A 23,190-nucleotide genomic window follows, 5' to 3' on the forward strand; every position below is an offset into this window, starting at 1 on the left:
CAACGAATAGTGAGATTGACCGTCACTATATAACGCCCCCACGGCTGCCAAGAGTGTTAAGGCGTGCGGCTCGTACGCTGAGGGTCGCGGGTTCGCATCCTTGTCGCGCCAAACATGCTCGCCCTTTCAGCCGTGGGGGCATTATAATGTTATGGTCAATCCCACTATTCGTTGGTAAAAGAGTAGCCCAAGAGTTAGCGGTGGGTGGTGGTGACTAGCTGCCTTTCCTCTAGTTTTACACTGCTAAATTAGGGACGGCTAGCGCAGATAGCCCTCGAGTAGCTTTGCGCGAAATTCAAAAAACAAACAAACAAACAAACATTTACAACAGAATCTAACCTATATAAAAGTCAGTTTGTGTCACGTCACACTTAATTTCTCGAAATGGGGGGTCATAAAAGCCAAAATGCATATATCTAGACAGAATGATTCATATACTGTCTGTCTGTTACGATTTTAATTACGGGGTGCTAGGAGGCCATGAGGGGGGTGCCGTAAAACCTTATAAGTGTAGTAAATATATTTCTAAATGAGCTATTTTCTGTTATATCACCAACGTTTTTATTGATAACAAACCTATTTAATTAAGGAAGAATCTAAATTAAGAAATCGACAAACGTTGTCTTGTTTTCTAAATACGGCTGGTACGAGTGTTAAAACGGCCATAAAACGTTCTTCTGTACTTTAATTAATGATGTAAAACATACATCAACTGTCTTTAGAATACGATGGTACTTCAAGTGGGTTACTCGTTATCTCGAATGTTTTTAGTTCTTCTATGTCTATACATGTCATTGTATATTTTCAATACATAGAGTAACAATAGTGATAGGTATACTTTTGTTGCAGAGCAACATAATGTGAAACCTATTGTTGGAATGGAGTGTTACCAAAACAACTGGCTGTTATAAAAATTACAAGTTGGAACGTCGTGTTACCAAAACAACTGGCGTTTATAAAAATTACAAGTTTTTAATCTAAGTAATTTTTACAAGGAAATATTCTATAAATACGTCACGAGTTCATTTTGTAAATAATCTTCATTTTTATTGGCTCACAAAGTAATTTACCAACGTTTTACTGCCTCAGATAAACTTTCTGTCTCTTTGTTTCTCCAGCTTGACTTTACAAAATTTATTTATTTAAGTTAACTATGAAATGAGAGGTTAGGGTTATACTATGGAGTAGGGTGGTAGTGTTTGCCCCATCGTTTTTGACAGGTAACTAGTATGATGCATAAAAACGAAATATTTTAATGTATTTTAGAGAAATGAAATATTTCCTATTGCGTAATTTTTAAAATTACTTCTTTACATCAAATTGGCTCAAAACAATAAAAACGAATATAGTTTCTGAAACACAATTTTGAAACAACGCATTGTTTAGTTTGTTCTTATATAATTCAATGATAACATTTTTAACCTTAAGACGTGTGGTAACGTCATTAGAAATGTTGTATAGGTAGGTGGTACCATATAGCAAAATAAAACATATTAATTTTAATAATAATTGTGTACGTAGTTGTGTGAGTTAACTTTAGCTTTTTCTTTGTTTCCTGATCGTTTGTTTGCCTAATGGTTAGCGTACTGGGTTGTGGATCCTCGAAGTTCTGTGATTTACACCCTGTTGTTGAAAAAACAACAACAACCACGTCCTCCGCACTTTGAGGGAGTAGGGTTGTGTTATAACAGTAACTATCAAATCCCACTGCTCAATAAGAGTAGCCCACTAGCTGGCGGTAGGTGGTAACGACTAGCTGCCTTCCTTCTATTCAATCACTTCAAAATTAGGAACGGTTAACGCAGAAAGCCCTCGTGTAGCTTTGTCCGAAAATCACCAACGAACAAACAAATTGTTTGCTTTATTTCAAAGATACGCAATGGATTATCTGCGCTCTGTCCAAGCGTGGTAAGTCGCTGAATTTGCTACTAGCTCACCGGAGGACTTGATCTATACAATAACGTTATCCTGAAGAAAATTATCTACGCCTTAACCAATGAAGCTGTTACCAAAGAAATCTTTCTCAATCTTTTTAAGATGTGTTTAAACAACTGTATACCAACTTAAACTTTGTGAATGTGATTAATTATTTTTAATGAGTTCAAAGTTTAGTCTTAGGTGTGGATTTATAAATTTGATGCCATGAATACAGTAAGAAAGAAAAACATACAAGGACTTTTGAACTTTCATTAATTACATTTTTATATATTAAAGCAAAACTTATTAAAGACTTCTGTATACAGTTAGAAATAATTTCATTAAAACAAAGTTAAACCTGATCAGTGATGTCGAGAAAACCAATTAGGTATAGTTATTAAATAGATGTCTGTAAACATTGATTTGATCAGAAAGGAAACACTGCTGTTCAACGAAACGCACGAGTTCTTAGACATTGTAAATTCTAAAAATTATCAGTGAATTATAATTAATATTCTTCTACGCAAAATATTTTCTCAACCCAAATGAGTCGTTTTTGCATATATAAAGTTAAACGTGCTTTAGGTCTTCTTGATCCAAAATGGTATAGAAAATAATTAATCCATTGCATCTTATATATTAGAAAAATATTGGCTATTTTGAAAACACTAGCTGCAAAATGCGTGAGAAATCTCATTCTAATTTTAGGGCTAAATTTATGATTGTATATGGGTATATTGTATATGGGTATAAGTACAGGCGATCAACCGAATTAGTACCTCTATCATTTTATTGCAAAGACAAATCAGAGACTTGGATCTCTGACGTATTAGAAAAGCTTTAATGTCGTATTTACATTACTAAAGTTTGATGTCAATAACTAACGTATTTCAAACCCGAAAATGTGAAGTAAATATTTGTTCAAATTGCTATTAAGGCCAGTTGCAGAGTATCATGTCTCAAAACAATTATTAATGATAAAATAGTGTATATTTTTGCAACTTAACGATATATAATGAATATTAATTATAATTCACTGATAATTTTTAGAATTTACAATGTTTAAGAACTCGTGCGTTTCGTTGAACAGCAGTGTTTCCTTTCTGATCAGATCGATGTTTACAGACATCTATTTAATAACTATACCTAATTGGTAGACTATACATTTTAAAGGTACCGTCAACAGTTTGACTGTAGCATGATTGAAATCTTTATTTGTTTATTGTGTTTCAATTGATTCTATGATATTTCGCGGCAAAACTTATAAAAAAAGTGTTGAAATTCCTGTGGGGGCCAACTATTTGTTTGATGTTTCAACCCTGTAATTGTATTACAATGAATAATCATACATTACTGTTTGTTGGATAGTTATATATATTTCTGATTCAGCAGCCACTTAGTACAAAAGCATTGCTAGCATCGCTAATTATATTTACCCAATTAAGATACACTAAAATGTACCAGCAGCTGCAGGTGCGTTCATAATAACCTTGCATGTATTAATAAATTTCTCAGCCTAACCGTTTTGGACACATAAAAAAGAAGAAACCATATTTCTCTTTACTCTGCGTTACGGAACAGTATGTTAAACAATGTAATTGTTTTACATTAACTTCAAAAGAAAGACGGTTTCAAAAGTTGTAACACTATTTCTAATATTACTATTCCTCATAATTTGAAATTCAGTATTGAAACACTTCAAAAAATGTAATTGTCCTATTATATATTTATATTTTGTAATGCAGTTGACACATAATTTCTGTGGTCTGACTTCATGGTCATTCTGCAAGTTATGAATTGTGATGAAAACGTAAACTACAGCAGGTCAAGATTAGCTTATTAATATATTTTGTTTAAATTATTGCACATCAGAATTAGGTTTATGATTTTTATCATCATCAAATTATTTATTTTTTAACACCAAACTGTTTTTATGGTTAATATTGATTCCCTATTTATTTTGTTAGAATAAGCTAAAAAGAACTGGCAAAACAGCCAGTTTTTATAAATCCTTCTGTTGGTTAATATATTAATTTCTTTTTATTAGCATAAAAAGTTCTTATAATTAATTACTCATGTAGTCTTTACCGGTTGACACTGTTTTCACTTAAACCGTTCCAAAATACTAGTTTACTGGTTCGCCAGTTGTTCTGAGTTAAATTTAAGGAAAAACAAATAAATATATAATATCAACAACACAACAATTTGGTGTTAAAATAACCAAATAAATAATGTGACGTTAATAAGAGTCATAAATGTAATCCTCATTTGTAATGATTTATATATATAATGGATTAGAATTCAGTTTCCTAACTTAAACAAGCTTATAACGAAAAATATTTTGTTCAAGTAGTTGATGATATAGGTAGTGTCTCTCACACTCGCTACTGTGTCTGTCGTATTCCAGTTATCCTCATGATCCTTGGTATTTGGCGAAAGACCTCGTCGGCAGTGTATATAGCATATATAGTGTGGTTAAGATATTGTTCTTTACTTTCATCCATAGGTTCTTATAATTAGTCCTATTACTTTTATAAACTTGTATTTAGTGAAGCTTCTCCCGTATCTTGAGTAGATCGCTTACTGTTGGAGGTCATATTTATATACTTCTCCTGCATCTTTACAAACATTTCGCTTTTGAAAAAAATGTTACATTGTTAGGTATATTAAAAAACACGTATTATCCATTTAATGTATTTATTATTAGCCCTGGCTTCTCAATTTATTAATATATTATCCTACCGTGGCTTATTAATTTGTGTCGAGTTGTGAGTTAATGGGTCCAGAGTCCTCTGCTGAACTTTATGCTTTCAGTTATGGCCTCAGTACAAAATTGACAGTCATTTCCGTTATTTGATTCAAACAGCCGGATAAAGCCCTTGGGAATAGCTGACCTGACCGTGTGTATGTCAATATTATACAAGTGTATACAATCAAACAAATGTCAAAAGATGTATGTGTTTATATCGAGCTATACAACGTAATTCAATCGTAATCACATAAAGATGTATTCCTGTGTTTCAAAGTAATGATTGCTTAAGTGTTTAATTTGTAATGATATAGTAATTGTGTTGATTAATGTTCGACATAAAGCTTTAGTTAAAGCCATACATTTTAATAAGCTAGCTTTGAAAATATCAGTGAATATGTTTTGACGTATACAAGCGTTTAGATACAAAAACTACAATGCTTTTGAACAAATAATTACACCAAGATACCAACTATAACCACATTCAAGTAATACGACTTGGTTTCTAATAATCTGGCCACATGATATGAATTGTTTGAGTTGGGGGATTCAATCGCCTAATCTCCTCGTGACCTGCACGTAACTTGATTTCAAACAGTATATAAGCCGACTAGAATAGGCAGTCTTCAATATTACTTGCAGGGACTTGTGTCTATTTCAGACTAGTACACATTGGATTAAAACTGTGCTTCTCATAATCGGATTTCCATCCAATCAGTCTGTTTTAGATATTTAAAAATAATATTTGCTGCATACACGTCACATTGAGGGTTTAGTAAGCGAACCTAATCACGTGCAGTGAAAGCAGATAAGATGCAGTATTTTGCGCTGTGGCAAGTAACACAAATGTTTACGTGTTGTTTTGTTTTTCAAGGTGCCATCGAGTGTTTAAACTTCATTATGATACACTGTGTTGCGTGTACACATCTGTATTTATTGGTATCAACTTTAGCATGGAACACCGTATTATGAGTATTATAAAAAATACATTTACTAGTATTATTTGACAACTTTAGCATGCTACTTCATGTTATTGGTGTAAGAGGAAACGAAACATATTTACTAGTATCATTGAAGGCCTAACTTTAACATGCTACACCGTATAGTGAGCACAAGAAGAGAAAACGTATTTATTGGTACTTTCGGGTGTCTGTATTGCGAGGATACAAAAATAAAACAATTTTCTTGATAATTATTTCACATTAATTAGTTAATACATAATCGTTTCTCGTAGACTTTAATAGATTAATACTGCATAAGTCGGCTAGTTTATCAAGGGCGTTATACACATTTTACAAATAGATACAAAGCGTAACAAAAATATTTTCCTTCAGTTAGCTGTATCATTACAATTTCATGCAAAGACTTTTATTTTAAGTTTTCCATCATTGGACTGGAAACTTTTATTAATTACATCTACTTGTTTAGTTAAGAACGGCCAAACGAAGAGATACGCAATAATTTTTCGTGATGAAGATACGTTATCACCCTGAACTCAACAAACAATTCATAAATGTTTTTGACCCTCTACCTAAACTTTCTCTTAACGACATTTTCCATTATTGTGTAAAAGCAGTACCATTCTTTGTTACATTGTTATCTATGGCAAATTAGCTTCTTCAGTATAACAACAAACGTACAACATCAACAAACAAACAACACGGAAGTGTATTTGTTTGTTTGGAATTTCGCACAAAGCTACTCGAGGGCTATATGTGCTAGCCGTCCCTAATTTAGCAGTGTAAGACTAGAGTGAAGGCAGCTAGTCATCACCACCCACCGCCAACTCTTGGGCTACTCTTTTACCAATGAATAGTGGGATTGACCGTTACTTTATAACGCCCCCACGGCTGAAAGGGCGAGCATGTTTGGCGCGACCGGGATGCGAACCCGCGACCCTCAGATTAGGAGTCGAACGCCTTAACACGCTTGGCCATGCCGGGCCCACAGAAGTGTAAGTTTCAGAACTTACAAACAGTTTTAGTTTTACAAACTAACGTAATAACAGTACTTAAACTACAAAACTATAAACAACAGCAGTTTCTGCACTTATCTGCACAATTGTTTTATACATTATGATATAATTTTATATTTTAAATTCAAGAAAAACACATCCATCCTTCTTTTCAGAAATACACACATATATTGATGGCTCTATACTCTTAAAAATGTTTGTAGTCTCATAGGTAAACGAACGATAACTCGGTACTTTTTATGTGACCGTGACTTTGTTTTCTTTTCTATGTACCTTCATATACACCCTCGCCTGCTAGGGTATTGCAATCGAATCCCCGCGAGCGCGTGTCTTTCCGTTCGCGTTTCTCGAAAATGGACACGATGTACACAAACATTTTACACAAGATAGGAAGTCAGTATGGGATAGTCCTCCCGAAATTTGGTGTGAATCTCATTCCAGATACGGATTCAAGATTTTTTTTTTTTTTTTTAATAATAGGGAAATAGGGCATTTTCGCGGTTTTCAGTTGATGACTTTGTAAAATGTGGTCGGACTTATACAAAACTTGATGACACATTTAGGTTGAGACTCCTGATCGCTATACAAAATAAAAAAAAAGATCTGGACCAATGATCATGCTGGATCTTAAGAGGATTTTCTGAGTTTTCGAAGGTGAAATTTGACGTTATTCAATATAAACGCATGCAATCTCGAAAGGAACGGTGACGCTAGGGTACAGAATATCTCTCTCTGACTGCTCTAGTTGATGATGGGTGAAGTACAAAACTGCATCGGTAGTTAAACAAAATAATAGTAGAGTTTTAACAGAACATTTTGAAATTTTTGTCAAAAAGCTTTTGTAAAAAGCACAAAAATATGTTTTTTTTCCTCCTTTTTCATGCAGTTTAAATTTTAATTAAGATAATAATTAAAGTTTGATTTAATGCTGTTAACAGCCAGTGTTGTAACAGCTCTTCTGTGTTCTTTAATTGAGGTATTAAGGATGAACTTTTATATTTCCTAACAAACATTATTGTACATGAAAAGAAACTCCAGAACTGGAGCCTGAATTCAGGACCTTTGGCTAACACTGACAGTGTTCCACTATTTGAAATATTGAATGATATAAGTCGTTCCTATCGCGTGTGTTTTTCATATAGCAAAGCCACAAAGGGCTATCTGCTCAGCCCACCGAGGGGAATCGAACCCCTGATTTTAGCGTTGTAAATCCGGAGACATACCGCTGTACTAGCGGGGGGCACGTTCCTATCGCATTTCTCCTACAAGACATTTTAAGTGTGAGTATGAATTTCATACTATGTTTTGATCAGTTAATTAGTGGGTTGACTTGCCACCATTCCAATGAATCATGAGTGTTCAGCTAGTCCCATATATATATATATATATACATCATTATTATTTGTAATTCATTTCATGGACCCATGGAAACAAATGTTTTTTTAGCAAAAATTATTGTGAGTGAAAAGACTGCTACTGGAAAGTAGAGGCAGAATGCTTGTATTCTTGGACAGTTCAGATGATAGACTTTAAGTGTTAAATCTTAATGACCTTCAGTTCAAGTCCGAAGTACCTTTTCACTTACAATAACGTTTGTTATAAAGTTTACCTTCGTTGATTCATGATGTGCGCGGCCAACAAACAGTGTTAAAAATGTATCTCCGAACGGCCTGTATGGATATTAACACTTTTATATGGATATTAACACTTTTATTAATAAGCAGAGAATAACTTTCATAGGTCATTTTCGGATCAACAAAGAAAGAGCTTGCAACTGACCGTTACTGGACACACGTCTTAGGGACGACAGAATAAACGGGTACGGGATTGTAGGGGACGTTGCAGTTGGATTCTTTTGTTTTGGAATTTCGCACAAAGCTACTCGAGGGTTATCTGCGCTAGGTCTCCCTGATTTAGTAGTGTAAGACTAGAGGGAAGGCAGCTAGTCATCACCACCCACCGCCAACTGCTGTGCTACTCTTTTACCAACGAATAGTGAGATTGACCATCACATTATAACGCCCCCACGGCTGAAAGGGCGAGCATGTTTGACGCGACGGGAATGCGATCTCGCGACTCTCAGATTACGAGTCGCACGCCTTAACACGCTTGGCCATGCCGGGCCCAGTTGAATTCTAAGTTATTAATTACTATTGGTATAAAGGTGTTCCTTTATATTGGTTTAATTTGTTGTATAAGTAGGGCTTCTTTGATTTCGTGTTTGTTTATATGTTTCCCTACTTAGTATTTGGGTGTTTTATATGGTTATGTTGTGTTTATTTGATTTGCGGTGTTCAAAAACGTGTGCTGTTTTTTATGTTATTTGAATCCGGATTCCATTTTTCTGCTTGTTTCTCCAATATAGAAGTCGTGGAAGTTGCTGCATTGTATTTCATAAATAATGTTGTCTTTGTCAGCGTAGTTTTTACATAGTACAGGCTTTAGTTTTGTACCTGGTTTTGAATAAATTTGGTGTTTACTGGAGTGTTGTGTTTTGTTATAAGTTTTCCAAATGGTTATTTTTTCACTGATGTTGGGAACGTGTTATGCAGCTGTATAAGGTTTTGTAGTTTGTTGTATCTTGGGATTTATTGTTATTTGTTTGTTGGTCTAGGAGTGTGCGTATAACCTTTTTCCACGGGTGTTTAGGAAATTTTTTGACGTTGATGAAGTGATGTTTTATTATTTTGTTGATTTAATCATTAATTTTATCAGGTGAGCATAGTTTTGTGGCTGTGTTTATTTGGTTTCTTAATATTTTAGTTTTTGTTTTGTGTCATGTTCTGAGTTCCAGGGAATGTATAATCTAGAATGGGTGGTTTTTCTGTGGATTTCTGTTTTGAATTGTATATCAGTTCTAGTGATCTAGAGGTTAAGAAATGCTTTTTGGTTAGTTTTTCCTGATCACAGGTGAACTTAAGGTTCGGGTGTATCGAGTTATCGTGGTTGAAAAAAAACTAAGTGTGTGTTCTGTAGATGTGAATCTTGCAACCTGTATCATCAACATATCTGTACCAGTATAGTGATGGGTGTAAGGCTGAATTGATCGCTTGAGATTCAATCTGTGTCATAAAAATATTGGCTACAACTGGTGACACGGGATTCCCCATACTTAGGCTATTTATTTGTAGGTAGTTTTGGTTATTGAACATAAAGTTAGTTTTGGTGGTAGTGAATTCCATAAGGGTTGCTAATTGGTTGCTGGAGATTTGTATCAATGAGTTGGGGCCTTGGATATGAAGTTCTAAAGCTATCTTGCAGGCTTCAGTTGTGGGGACTTCTGTGAAGAGGAAGATTACTACAAAACTTGCCATTACGGCTTTATGGTTTAGTTGTTTAAGAATATATTTATACTCTCGTCCCTAAAACATGTGTCTGGTAACGATCATTTGCAAACTCTTTCTTTGTTAACCTAAAGATGACCGAGAAAGGTTGAAACACTGTTCTCTGCTTTGCCAATGAAAGTGTTAATATCCATACCAGCCGTTTTAAGATACATTATTTTATTTCAAATGGGTTTCTTGTCATAAAGAATGTTTTAAAAACTGTTACGTGTACATCAAATTCTGTTGAGGTTGCAGGGAAGAGTTTATGTATTTGTAGTCAAGAATCAATGTTTTTAAAAAAATTACATGTTGTCCAAACAGCGTTTTGTGATCTACAGTGCAGGATTCATATTCCATGTTTATCAAGTAATCGTTTTCATGGAAATTGACAAAGTTTTCGCGTTTTATAGAATGCATGCTGTATATTGTTTTGTCTACTTTGAGATAAGTTGTGCATTTACGTCACATTTTACTTACTAAGATTACTCTGATAGTTAATATATTAGTTTCTCTGTTTAGATAGCTATCAATAGCTAATATATTAGTTTCTCTGATGAGGTAACTGTTTAGTTAAAATGAATGTTTCTCTGTTTAGTTAGCTGTGAGTAGTTAATATATTAGTTTCTCTGATAAGATAACTATTTGTTATCTAAACTATTCTGTTTAGGTAACTATCTTGTAATATGGTTGTTATTTTGTTTAGATAGCTCTGAATAGCTAAGATATGAGTTTATCTCCATAGGTAGCTCATTATTTTAAGATATTAGCTTCCTTGTTTAGGTAAGGCGATATATTTTCTGTTTAGGTAGTTCTGATTGTTCCACATGGTAGGTAATTCTACTTAATTCAGAGTATAGTTTTTCTGTTTAGATAGTTTTGATTAGTTAAGATTGCAGTTTCTCTGTATAACTAGTTTTGATTAATAGAACGTTCTATGCATTCTAAAACAACATTGGTTTAATTTAGGTGGTATTATATATATAAACTAGCAGGCGCCTACTGAAACAATTACTCAAAGTTAAATTTCTTAAAATACAGTGACGAATAAATATAAAATGTGCAGCCAACACAATTTTTTGATTATAGTGTATATGCAATATGATTGTCTAGTGTGCCGTTTACAACCACATTTTATCATTTCATGTGTTATTTCAATGAAACGTGTTATTGAATTGCGTTTATTACTAAGCAAAGGAGACTGCAATTTTCAATTTTTGGCAACAGTGTTTGTGTTTCGATGCAATGGTTGCATCCAACAAAGTGAAGAGGTCACATTTGCTAATTACCTGCGGTGAATTTTTTTCCATTGGTTGCCACAATTCCTTGTAATTAGATTTGACGCTAGTAAAAATCGCTGACGAAGTGAAAGTTTTTTGCTAGTTGTTATTCCGATAAGAAGTGCCAAAGTAGAGATACTGAAATTAGTTTATTCGACGTGGTAAAATAAAATCCTGCTTGCATATAATACTAACAATAAAAAAATACAATAAAAATATATAAGCCGAACAACAACAAATACATATATTCAAATCTTCTTCTTTCTCTTTATGTGTCTTTTCCGTTCATTCTCCTATCCTTGAAATATTTAATTAAATTGGTCAACGGGAGAAGTTCCTTTTTGTTACGCGAAACCCCTTCTCAAGGCGAAACATTTCTGTTTTCAATTAATAAGTTGTTTTTAGAATGATCGTTTAGCACATATGTAGACTTGCAGATATATGTTGATACTGACATAAAATCTTAGGAATTGCAAGAACTGAATAATTTACCTGTAATATACTCTTAAAAATTAATATTTTGCATGTGAATATATATTTATATATATATATCCCCGCTAATATATCCACAAACACACATGCACGTTCTTATATATTACTTGTTCATAGTTGGATAGCTAGATTTTAAACGCCAGTAAATTTTATTTTTATTTAGTAAATTGGCTATACGACGAAGAAATGGTAAGAACTGGACTTAAATTAGACGACGTTGAAAACTAATTTTGCTAAGTAACCACCTAACGAAAATCGGTCATTATCTGTGACATTAAGGAACCCGTATGATCTACTTAGTTGCTATCTTACCCCAAGGGATGGGTTACTGACAGACACAGACCTGGTCATCAAGTTGTTCCTCTATTGAGTCCGGAAGGATAGTTCGACTTGATCTTATTAGCTACTTCAGAGTAATGAAAGAGTGAAATAACTACTGTCCAAAGACAGGTCAAGTTCAATACACAGCATTATTTCTCCGATGGATATGATTGTAAGAGGAAGAACCACCAGCCTTTATTGTCATCTATAAACACAAGATTATACTGTTAATATCCATCAACACAAGGCTATACTGTTAATATCTGTCAACGCAAAGTTATACTGTTAATATCTGTCGACACAAGGTTATACTGTTAATATTCGTCAATACAAGGTTATACTGTTAATATCTTCCCAACGCAATGTTATACTGTTAATATCTGTCAATACAAGGTTATACTATTAATATCTTCCCAACGCAATGTTATACTGTTAATATCTGTCAATACAAGGTTATACTATTAATATCTTCCCAACGCAATGTTATACTGCTAATATCTGTAAACGCAAGGTTATACTATTAATATTTGTCAACACAAGGTCGTATTGTTAATATTTGTCATGGCAAGGTTATACTGTTAATATCTGTCAACACAAGGTCGTACTATTAATGTCTTTCAACACAAGGTTATACTGTTAATATCTTCCCAACGCAATGTTATACTGTTAATATCTGTCAATACAAGGTTGTACAGCTAATAACTCTCAATACAAGGTTGTAGTGCTAATATCTGTCAACGCAAGGTTATACTGCTAATATCTGCCAATGCAAGGTCGTACTGTTAATATCTGTTAACACAAGATTATGCTGTTAATATCTGTGAATACAAGGTTGTACTGCTAATAACTGTTACTGTCTGCAAACAACAGCTTGTAGTGTTATTATATATAAAAACACGTTTGTACTGTTATTATCTAGAAACACAAGCTTGAACTGTCATTATTTGTAAACACAGTACTGTAGTTTTATTACCTGTAAACACAAAATAGCACTCTCATTATTTGTAAAGATAAGATCGTAATTTTATTATTTCTAAACCCAAAGTTGCACTGTTATTATGTCCAAACATAAGGTTGTAGTGTTATTATCAGTAAACACTAGTGTGTAGTTTTATTATCGGGAAATATAAAGTTGTACTGCTATTATTTATGAACAAAAGTTTGAACGGTTATCGTTTGTACATACAAGCTTGTATTGTTATTACCTGTAAACACAAGGTTGTACTGTTATTATCTGTAAACACAAGGTTGTAGTGTTATTATCTGTAAACACAAGGTTGTACTGTTATTATGTCCAAACATAAGGTTGTAGTGTTATTATCAGTAAACACAAGACTGTAATGTTATTATCAGTAAACACTAGTGTGTAGTTTTATTATCGGAAAATATAAAGTTGTTATCGTGTACATACAAGCTTGTATGTAAACACAAGGTTGTACTGATTATCTGTAAACACAAGGTTGTAGTGTTATTATCTGTAAACACAAGGTTGTACTGTTATCCAAACATAAGTTTGTTATTATCAGTAAACACAAGACTGTAATGTTACAGTAAACAAGTGTGTAGTTTTATTATCGGAAAATATAAAGTAGTACTGCTATTATTTATGAACAAAAGTTTGAACGGTTATCGTTTGTACATACAAGCTTGTATTGTTATTATCTGTAAACACAAGATTGTAGTGTTATTATCTGTAAACACAAGGTTGTACTGTTATTATCTGTAAACCCAAGCTTCTACTGTTATTACCTGTAAACACAAGGTTGTACTCTTATTATCTGTAAACACAAGATTGTACTGTTATTAACTGTAAACACAAGCTTCTAGTGTTATTACCTGTAAACACAAGACTGTAATGTTATTATCTGTAAACACAAACTTGTTATGTGATTATCTACAAACGCAAGCACGTTATCATCTGTAAACACAATCTTGAATGCGTATTTTCTGTAAACACAAGGTTTTACTGCTAATATCTATAAACACACGGTTTTATTATTCATATTTCCAAACTCAAGCTTATAGTATTCATATTTCCAAACTCAAGCTTATAGCGTTATTGTCTTCAAACACAAGGTTGTACTGTTGATATTTGTAATGAAAAGTTTATGTTGTTATTACATGTAAACGCAAGCTTGTACGATTAACAAGTACAAAATCAACTTTGTGCTATAATTATTTAGTGCTAATTGTAAGTTGAACATATTTTCTGCTATTTCATTACGTAATTAGTTCTTTGTAGATTTACGTGTTTTGTATTAGTTTACACATGGTTTATAAACGTGATTTATCTTAAGAAATATTATTTCATCCTTAGTTATAGAATGTGGTTCAGTTTAATAACTATTATATCACTTTCAGTAATAAAACCTAGTTGTCAAGGTAAACTAGTCGTTATAAACTAGTCGACTCAGCATGAAAATCGTAAGATGACAGTCTGATATGAATTGTGTTTAGCTTTAACGTATGTTACAGTATTTTCAGCGATAAAGTCGGGTCTCATTTTACTTATCGTATCTGTATTTGTAAAGCTGATTTTCGATTAGGTTATATCTGCTTTTGTGAAATTTAATTATGCAGTCACTACGACAACTGCAATATCCATATATTGGTCTAAAGTGTAGATTAAGTTTTATACTTCTAGTTGCTTGTTTATAATATGAAACCTTAAATCAAAAATGATTAAAAACACTGTTGGAAAATGGATTTAATGACTTGCATCACTCATTTTTTGTTAAAATATTTGACGTAAAAACATAAACGAAACAAGAGTTAAAGCAGGTACCTAAAAATGGAATGCGGACGTTTTTCGCAAAAGATTTGTTTGCGTGTTTCTTTTCGAACAGGCCCGGCATGGCCAGGTGGTTAAGACATTGGACTCGTAATATGAGGGTCGCGGGTCCGAATCCCTGTCACACCAAATATGCTCGCCCTTTCAGCCGTGGGGGCATTATAATGTGACGGTAAATCCCCCTATTCGTTGATAAAAGACTAGCCCAATTTGAGGTGGGTGGTGATAACTAGCCGTCTTCCCTCTAGTCTTACACTGCTGCCCCCCGCTAGTACAGCGGTATGTCTACGGATTTACAACGCTAAAATCAGGGGTTCGATTCCCCTCGGTGGGCTCAGCAGATGGTCTGTGTGGCTTTGCTATAAGAAAAACACACACACACACACTTACACTGCTAAATTAGGGATGGCTAGCGCAGATAGCCCCCGTGTAGCTTTGAGCAAAATTCAAAAACAAACAAACAAACTTTTGGAACAAAACCACATTAAGTGATCTGCTGTAACCACCTCGGTGAATCGAGACCTAGATTTTAGCTTTTCAAGTTTGCAAATTCAACACTGTCTTGCCGGGAAACTTGTTTCAAAGAAGGGATATTAAAGGTTTAAATGCAATAAAGTTTTTCTTTTTTTTATTCTTCGCGGTTTATTCTCCATGTTTAAGTTATTCGTTTTGTAGATTCTCAAATGTGGATTCGAATCTGCGAGTAACTGAACCTGAATTGTTATTTAATTACATTCTACGTTTCGGCTTTCGTTAACATTCGTACTAAATCTGACTGAAAGTGTAAGATGTAAACTAATTCAACATGAAAAATGTAAAATGAAAGGGCATTGAAACATGTAAGTCTGGCTGAACTACTCATTCCCTAATAAGATTTAACAAGCAAAATGAGTTTAAGTTAAGACCACTACACCACTTTAAAACCTGAAAATCTAAAACAACTTAAAATAAGACTGACGAACTAAATTAGTTTAAGTACTGAAACCTTATATCAATTTAAGATAGGGCACGACGTTTTAAAACAGTTCTATATAGTATCTGACTTAATTAGTTTCACAAAACAATTGACAAACCATAGGACAAAATGATAATTTTAAGATAGTTTCAAAAGGGGCAAGACAGAAGATTGTTTGAGATTTACACACAAAACCATTTTCAACGCAGAAGTATTTTGAAGCACAAAGAAAAACAAATTGAACTACATATGCACTAAAGCAGGTTTTCTCAAATGAAATTCGCTCGTTGTTAAAACAATATTAGAAATTAGACTAATGCAGAATAAATGCTGTAATTATTATGAAACAATTAAAATGTAAAAAACAAACAAAAAATCTTACTCAAACATTTCTGAAACACACAGGCGTTGACTATAAAATTAAATCTGTCAAAGTTTAGTCTTTATGATGAATTCACAAGAATATCACCTTGATATTTTGAAGAACATATGTTTTGTTTAAAAATAAATAAACACGAATGTTCTCACGACACCTATATTTTTATTTTCGCTAAAACTAGCTATTCAAATCCGGATTTCCGATACATTATTATGCTATTTTTATTACATTTAGATAGCAGAGAAGTTCGTGACGACAAATACTTACAACGACTTGCAAGTGATTATCACGGGTGATTACCTGTGTAAGTTCTGCCTACAGCAACTGCCATGTAACACAACCATGCCTAAACGGAGAGGCTTAAAGCAAGATAACATAGATAAGCAGTTATTTCCATATATTCGAAACGTAACGAGAGCGTTGCGTGAGACAAGTTATCTCCTACTTGAAAAAGAAATTATGATTTAACTGATGTCAAATCTTTTACTTCAGATACCGTTTCTAAAGTCATTGCACAGTTGACTATCTGATCACTGCTATCTATAGAAGATTAATGTTGTACTTCGTTTCACAATTTTACATCAAAACAACTTACGTGCTTATCTTAATATGTGCTGCCAACGTTTATCATGTGTGCTTAACAGTTTTAAGGTTTGCATCTCTTATTACAGCTGATTCAGGTTATAGTGACAAACTGTTCTAGAGTTTACACCTAATTTTTATCATTACTAAAACTTTAGTGTTAAATAAAAGCGTTGCACACGCCTGACAACGTTGACATAGTTTATTTGTTTGTCAGCGCAAAACTTTACTTATATTTACTGATGTTAATATAGTTTAAGTATTAAACAATGTCGTCACACTACAATAATGTTGTTTACCTGTGTCAACGCAAAACGTTACAACTGTTTGCCACTTCTGATGAAGTTTAAATATTACACACGCCTGAAAATGTTTACACGTTTGTCAGTGGAACAGTTTACGATGATTTAATATTGATGATGTAATTTAAATGTGCTAACTAATGCTGCTATGACATAGTTAATATTCTTCCACGAATGATCTTTAATCGTGATTGATATATTTGTTGCTAAGTTACAGCTGTTAGTTTTGTCAATGTGCCATGAGTGCGTTATTGATAAAATTTTCTAGCTCTATTTTCAGCAAAACATAAACACATTTTTGTTTGTAATTAGGATGTAGAACACAATAACTAGAGGAGCATAATATTTAGTAGCATTATGTGGAAGATATTAGAACACAATAAAATTAATAATAATTTAAATCACCCTATTAATCACTATTTCACCAGTTCAGTACGAGTTTCCAGTAAGACGAGTGTGTAATACTGTCTCATCTATACTTCATATTTGTTGTCTGCTTCTGCTGATGAAATCCTTCGTTCAATGTCAGAGCTCTGGTGGGCGGGTGAGATCTAGTAAACAAAATCTTATTTGAAACGCTAGTTGAATCAATAATTTGTAATATATCATGTCTTGCGACTTAGAAGTCCTAACTTCTCTTCTTGTTATGTGTACCATCTAACGTGTGTCACAGCAAACCTGCGAACATCATCTACTAGCAGGGGGAAATTTATAACTGTCTTTAGTGTGTTATTAACAGCGCAGACAGATACTCTCTGTTCCGAACAGAACGTCAATATCAATAACACCAGATAGAGCGAATGGCGAGGTTTTGTCATCCTACGATGGTAGCAGTCTGTTAAAGGACCATATCTTAAAGTTTTCCTCTCTCATACAGGCAAGAAGAAAGCTGACAGTTTCTTATGAAAGTAGATGGAACACGGAAAACGTTATTGTTAATCATGTCAATATTTAACTGTTGCTTTTTTAAAGTAATCGTGAAACATTTCTCATGATAGTGGTAAAGAACAAATAGTTTAAAGAAAAATACACTATGTACAGCGTCATGATCGTTTTTAGCAGCTGTTATTATTACTGCAGCTGGCAACAAAAGCAGTAGCAAACACACACGTTTTTTGTAAGACATGGCTCTCGTAGCCTGTGAATTTCGCTAAAATCGGGAAGATCCATGCACTCGTATCCAAATGCTGTATACAAGCCAACATCACCTGTTGGAATTGAGGCCTATCTCCTTGTGTAGTAAGGGGGAAGGAAATGATCCTACAAAGAAACCTTCAAATGATCAAGTTTTTGTTACAACAAACTGAAAATTAAAAAACAGAGAAGTATGAAATTGGCCCACTGATATTTAAAAGCAGGCTATGATGTTGCTAGTTGTGTGTGCTTTGTAGTTCATTTTAATTATTTTACATGTAAATGTGGTGTGATCAAATCACAGAGAACAAATGCAGAACCTCTGTGATATTCCTCACGTTTTCGTGATGTGCAACTGTTAATAATACAAACAATGTCCCCTATGCTGCAAAAACGCGCACCATACTTTGAGGTCATGGATGCGTTAGGATAGGGAGAGTCACATCTCATTACTCAGTCAGTCAAGAGTAGCCTAGCAGTAGCAGTAGATGGTGTTAACTAGATGTCTTCCTTCTAATGTATCATTTAATTAGAGATGGATGGCAAATATAATCCTTGTGTAGCTTTACAAAAGAAACTCTTAATTAGGTTAAATAAACACTTATTAATGTCTATTCTTTTACAGTAATCACCTTTTTATCTTTGTGATACGTGCATGTGTGACTACGTTTTACCTTAAGAAACTTTCTACATCTTAAACATTTAATAATTAATCATTTTATACAAGTAATATAATACACCGTAAGTTACTTTTTGACTTGATGCAACTTAAATTTAAGTATGATAAACTAAAGAGTGTAAATGTTAAAACTTTAGAATGTTTCATCAGCTTGTCTTACCAATAACGTATGAGTTCAATTGTAGCGTGTCAGTTTGTTTTTCTTCCTTACAGTTTCTCCCTTAGTGCAGAATTTTGGAGTACTTTCGGGATCAATGATTTTGTAATTTCTGAATGTGAGTTATGTTTGTTCTTTTATATTACTTGTATCTCTAGGCGAGATCCAGGTAGGACTGACTAGTTGACTCTTTGTGGAAGTTAAGAAAAACAAAACTAGTAAATAAAACATTGTTATTGTCATTATTGCCATATTAAATAGCAGTGATTCATTGTTACCGAAAATGCCATCGTAAGGTGAAATATACTTGAACAAATTTATTATTATGCGTGTCGTTCTATGATTTCAACTATCTATAAGGATTTCTATCACCATGTGTGGATTGCCCGACATTGTACCTGTTATTTAACCTTTACCATGCCTTTTATCAGTTAGTTTTTGTATTGATGGTCTAAGCATCAAAAGGCATATCACAACATTAGATGCAGCTATTATTTATAGATAGTATTGTAAGGTAAAAAATGTTGCACCGAAATAACAAAACTAGAATTGTAACAAGCCACAAACACATTAAAGTTTTATTATTAACTGAAACTCGGTTTAACTGAAACTGAAGCTCTTAAAGCATCACAGAAAAATTAGAATAATTACTTATAACGATTTAATTTTAACAGTAGATATTAGGAAACACTTTCCAAATGACCACATGAAAGTCGTTTAGCTGAGCCGTTGACCAAATTTTTCTTTTTTGGGTTTGTCAGCGCTTAGGGAAATAAATCCATTATTGCTCGTTTCCTCAGTTTAACAAATTACAAATGCTTTTCGCCGCATTTATAAAAGAAATATTCATCACCCATTTTCTGCCAATGAAGTTTCAAGTGCTACAGACCAAGAAAAGATAGAAATCACGTGTTTGTTATCATAACATAATATCACTTATATTCGTACAAATGAGGTGGGGATTTTTGGATTTCTGAATCCAATCACGATGTATCACATTTACTACATTTTAAACCTGCCAATGAAATCACAATATAGACGATACTCGTGTATACGTGTAGCATGTCATTATTTCTCTTCGTGACACAGCTCGAACGTGGGGAATAATAGCTGTAATCGGGAAGTTGCCCACAGCATAAAAATATGTTAGTAATAGAGAACATTAGAGACACTTCCGGTAAAGAGATATGTCTCATCAGAAACACCGGAAAGGTTGATATAGAAGATTTTTATAAGCTTTTCAAGTTTCTCTAAAGCGTTGTTCAGTTCCAATAGTTTAAATATTTTTCTCTCTTTGCTATTCTTTTATGGATTTTATCTGTTGCAATAAAGCGAAACATCCGTTATTTCTACTAACGTACCTATTAGTGTTTCTCCATCAACGGTTAGCATGTACAGTTGTCTAGACAACGATATTGTTTTCAACTGTAAACACACATCTTTCCTAGATAGAGTATAAACAATTAACCAAATTATCTGAACATTTTACAATTTGTAATTAATCTTTACATTCTTTTAAAAGACCGACTATAATTATTTTACTATTGATCGGTCATTTTGACGCTATGTTAATTGTATATGTATACAATTAATATACACTTCACACTTTTGTCTTCTAAGAAACACAGTACAGTTTGTACGATATACATACATCCTTTTTGTCGTAATTAATATACACTTCATACTTTTGTCTTCTAAAAAACAGTACAGTTTGTACGATATACATACATCCTTTTTGTCGTAATTAATATACACTTCACACTTTTGTCTTCTAAGAAACACAGTACAGTTTGTACGATATACATACATCCTTTTTGTCGTAATTAATATACACTTTACACTTTTGTCTTCTAAGAAACACAGTACAGTTTGTACGATATACATACATCCTTTTTGTCGTATACCCGAGTTACATTTAAAACAAGTGTAAGGTGTTGTATGTCCGTATAATGAATAATAAACTTCTTCATTAACTTATCTGTGTAACATTTACAAACACATGTTCGTCGTTTGCACAAATAATTATTGACGCAATACTAAACAACACTGTGTGGCATATACAATTATATACTGTAAACATATTTGTTTTTTGCATACATAAAACGTATATTCATAGTTACAAACACTTTCATAATTTTACATCTCTTACAGCTACAATATATATATGCATACAGTAAATACATTTCAGTTTCTTAAGTATTTCGTGTCACGAAACACATAATGTACATATTAGTTTATAGGCGGAGAAAAATTCCCAATCCTGATTCGTTTACTCTTTAAAAAATGTTCTTCTCTGGTTTTACTATATGATTTAAATCACAACAAACATAACTGCTATCATTTAATTTTCTCATACTCTTTAATTCGTGTACACAAGTGGGTTGCTTAACAATCACACTCATCTAGTGTAAGAGATAAACATCCCAATATACTGTTGTTTAATGCCCTTATAGTGTTATTTAAAATCATATCGCAAACAGCTGTCTCAAATCTATAAACCATTATTAAAATACTACGTTATATGCAGTTGACTGAGATCCGTATGTTCTTCTTCTAACAAGACATCACATACAGCTGATTGGTGTCTGTATATTATTATTTAAATACCACACCAGGTAGGTTGATTCGTATGTTATAATCTCAACATCCTAAGGAGCTGACTTAAATCTGTATGCTATTATACGAACATCATACCGCATACATCTGATGTAAATCCGTATAATTGGTGTTTATGTATTCTGCTGTACGCGTCACAGACCCAACAACATAAATATATATATATGCATCACACCATACTAGACTGATGTAAGTTTTTATATATTCTTTAATTACCACCACTCATTTGTTCGACGTTTTTTTTTTCTATGTTATTAAGACATTAGATAACACACAACTGACTGACGTTTTCATGTTATTTATCAGACGTCACGCCATATTCTAGTTATCAGATAGAACACTGCACAGACGACTTAATTTTTTTACATTTGTATTTAGATATCCAGCTATAAATAGTTGACTGAAGCACACTATATGTTTTAATTTAAACACGACATCTTACGTATGTAATGCAAAACTGTTACTCAGGGATCACGGTCACACATTTACAGTTAAGATTAACATTTCAGTTTGTACCTAATAATAAATATTAAGATGTTTGCCATTTACATGAATGTGTTATCGCTGTTTAGTCATTAAAATCAGATCATATCTGAAATAACCTGTTACATTGTTTTTTTACATCTTGTTAGAACGGGAACATGGGTAAACTGTCATTACTTATTATAAACGCAAAGTTCATTACAAAATACTTTTCAAAGGGTAATGCTTCACATTTATTTCACCTATTTACTTTGCTTAATGCTAATATTTTATTGTTTTACTGTATTAAGAAGTTAAAGTTTGTACAAAGACTGATATGGTATAATTAACTCGAAATTGTTCTCGATTTTTCTCTATCATAAGGTTGACTTGCCTACCGCTGTACAAAAAACAAAAACCTAAAGCGCGTACAGCAACTTAACTAAACGTGGAGTATAGTACTTTCATAAATGTTTGCATGATTTGAAATATGACAGTAGCTTTCTAATACATATTATCAGACGTAAATAGCATAAAATTTATTAGGTAATAAAAATACGGTAATAAATTCATCAGGAATTTTAGAACAGGTATCTTTCATTTGGTGTTCAAGTTTTTTTTATATATTTTTAAACATTAATGAAGTAATGCTAAACACACAGTATTCTGTTTTTACCAAATCCTGTTACTAAAGATGTATGCATCATACCTTGCTCGTGCACTTTGGTGTCAGCGTGGTCATGTCCTGAATCTAACAAAGATAAACCAACCGTTACAGTCTGTATACAATGGGCATTACGCAAATACGATTCTAGTTTTAAACTAATTGACGTAATAATAAATTGCAGGAAGCGATTATGACAGCGATTTTTCTCCATATTTGATGAAAACATAAATAAGAACTCAAAATTTGTTTAAATACCGAAGGTAATAGCACCCACGTACATGCACGTGTTGGCCTACAGCCGGATGAACCAACCCATTATCACATTTACTCTCCAAATCACTACATAACTTATGCATTGGTTCAGTTGTCGCCGGATCTCCCCCATCCCAAAGGCTATTGTTAAGATTTA

The 23,190-nt window shown here is 33.1% G+C and overlaps 1 protein-coding gene across 5 annotated transcripts in view; it reads right to left on the bottom strand.

The window, feature by feature from the left end:
• Positions 1-22,879, bottom strand: part of LOC143239327 (uncharacterized) — a 38,615-nt gene extending 15,736 nt beyond the window's left edge. The window contains exons 1-3 of one of the 5 annotated variants that reach the window (XR_013021125.1): positions 16,450-16,610; positions 12,080-12,262; positions 11,380-11,621 (exon numbers count right to left, since the gene is read on the bottom strand). The gene's annotated coding sequence lies outside the window, so the exon portion shown is untranslated. Of the gene's footprint in view, positions 1-11,379; positions 11,622-12,048; positions 12,263-16,449; positions 16,611-19,655; positions 19,918-20,397; positions 20,481-22,823 lie in introns of those variants that run through there. The other 4 variants (XR_013021124.1, XR_013021123.1, XM_076480298.1 and 1 more) reach the window with 4 other exon arrangements.
• Positions 22,880-23,190: the final 311 nt, after the last annotated feature.

This window comes from Tachypleus tridentatus, chromosome 13 (assembly GCF_004210375.1).
Source record: "Tachypleus tridentatus isolate NWPU-2018 chromosome 13, ASM421037v1, whole genome shotgun sequence".
NCBI classification, from domain to species: domain Eukaryota; kingdom Metazoa; phylum Arthropoda; class Merostomata; order Xiphosura; family Limulidae; genus Tachypleus; species Tachypleus tridentatus.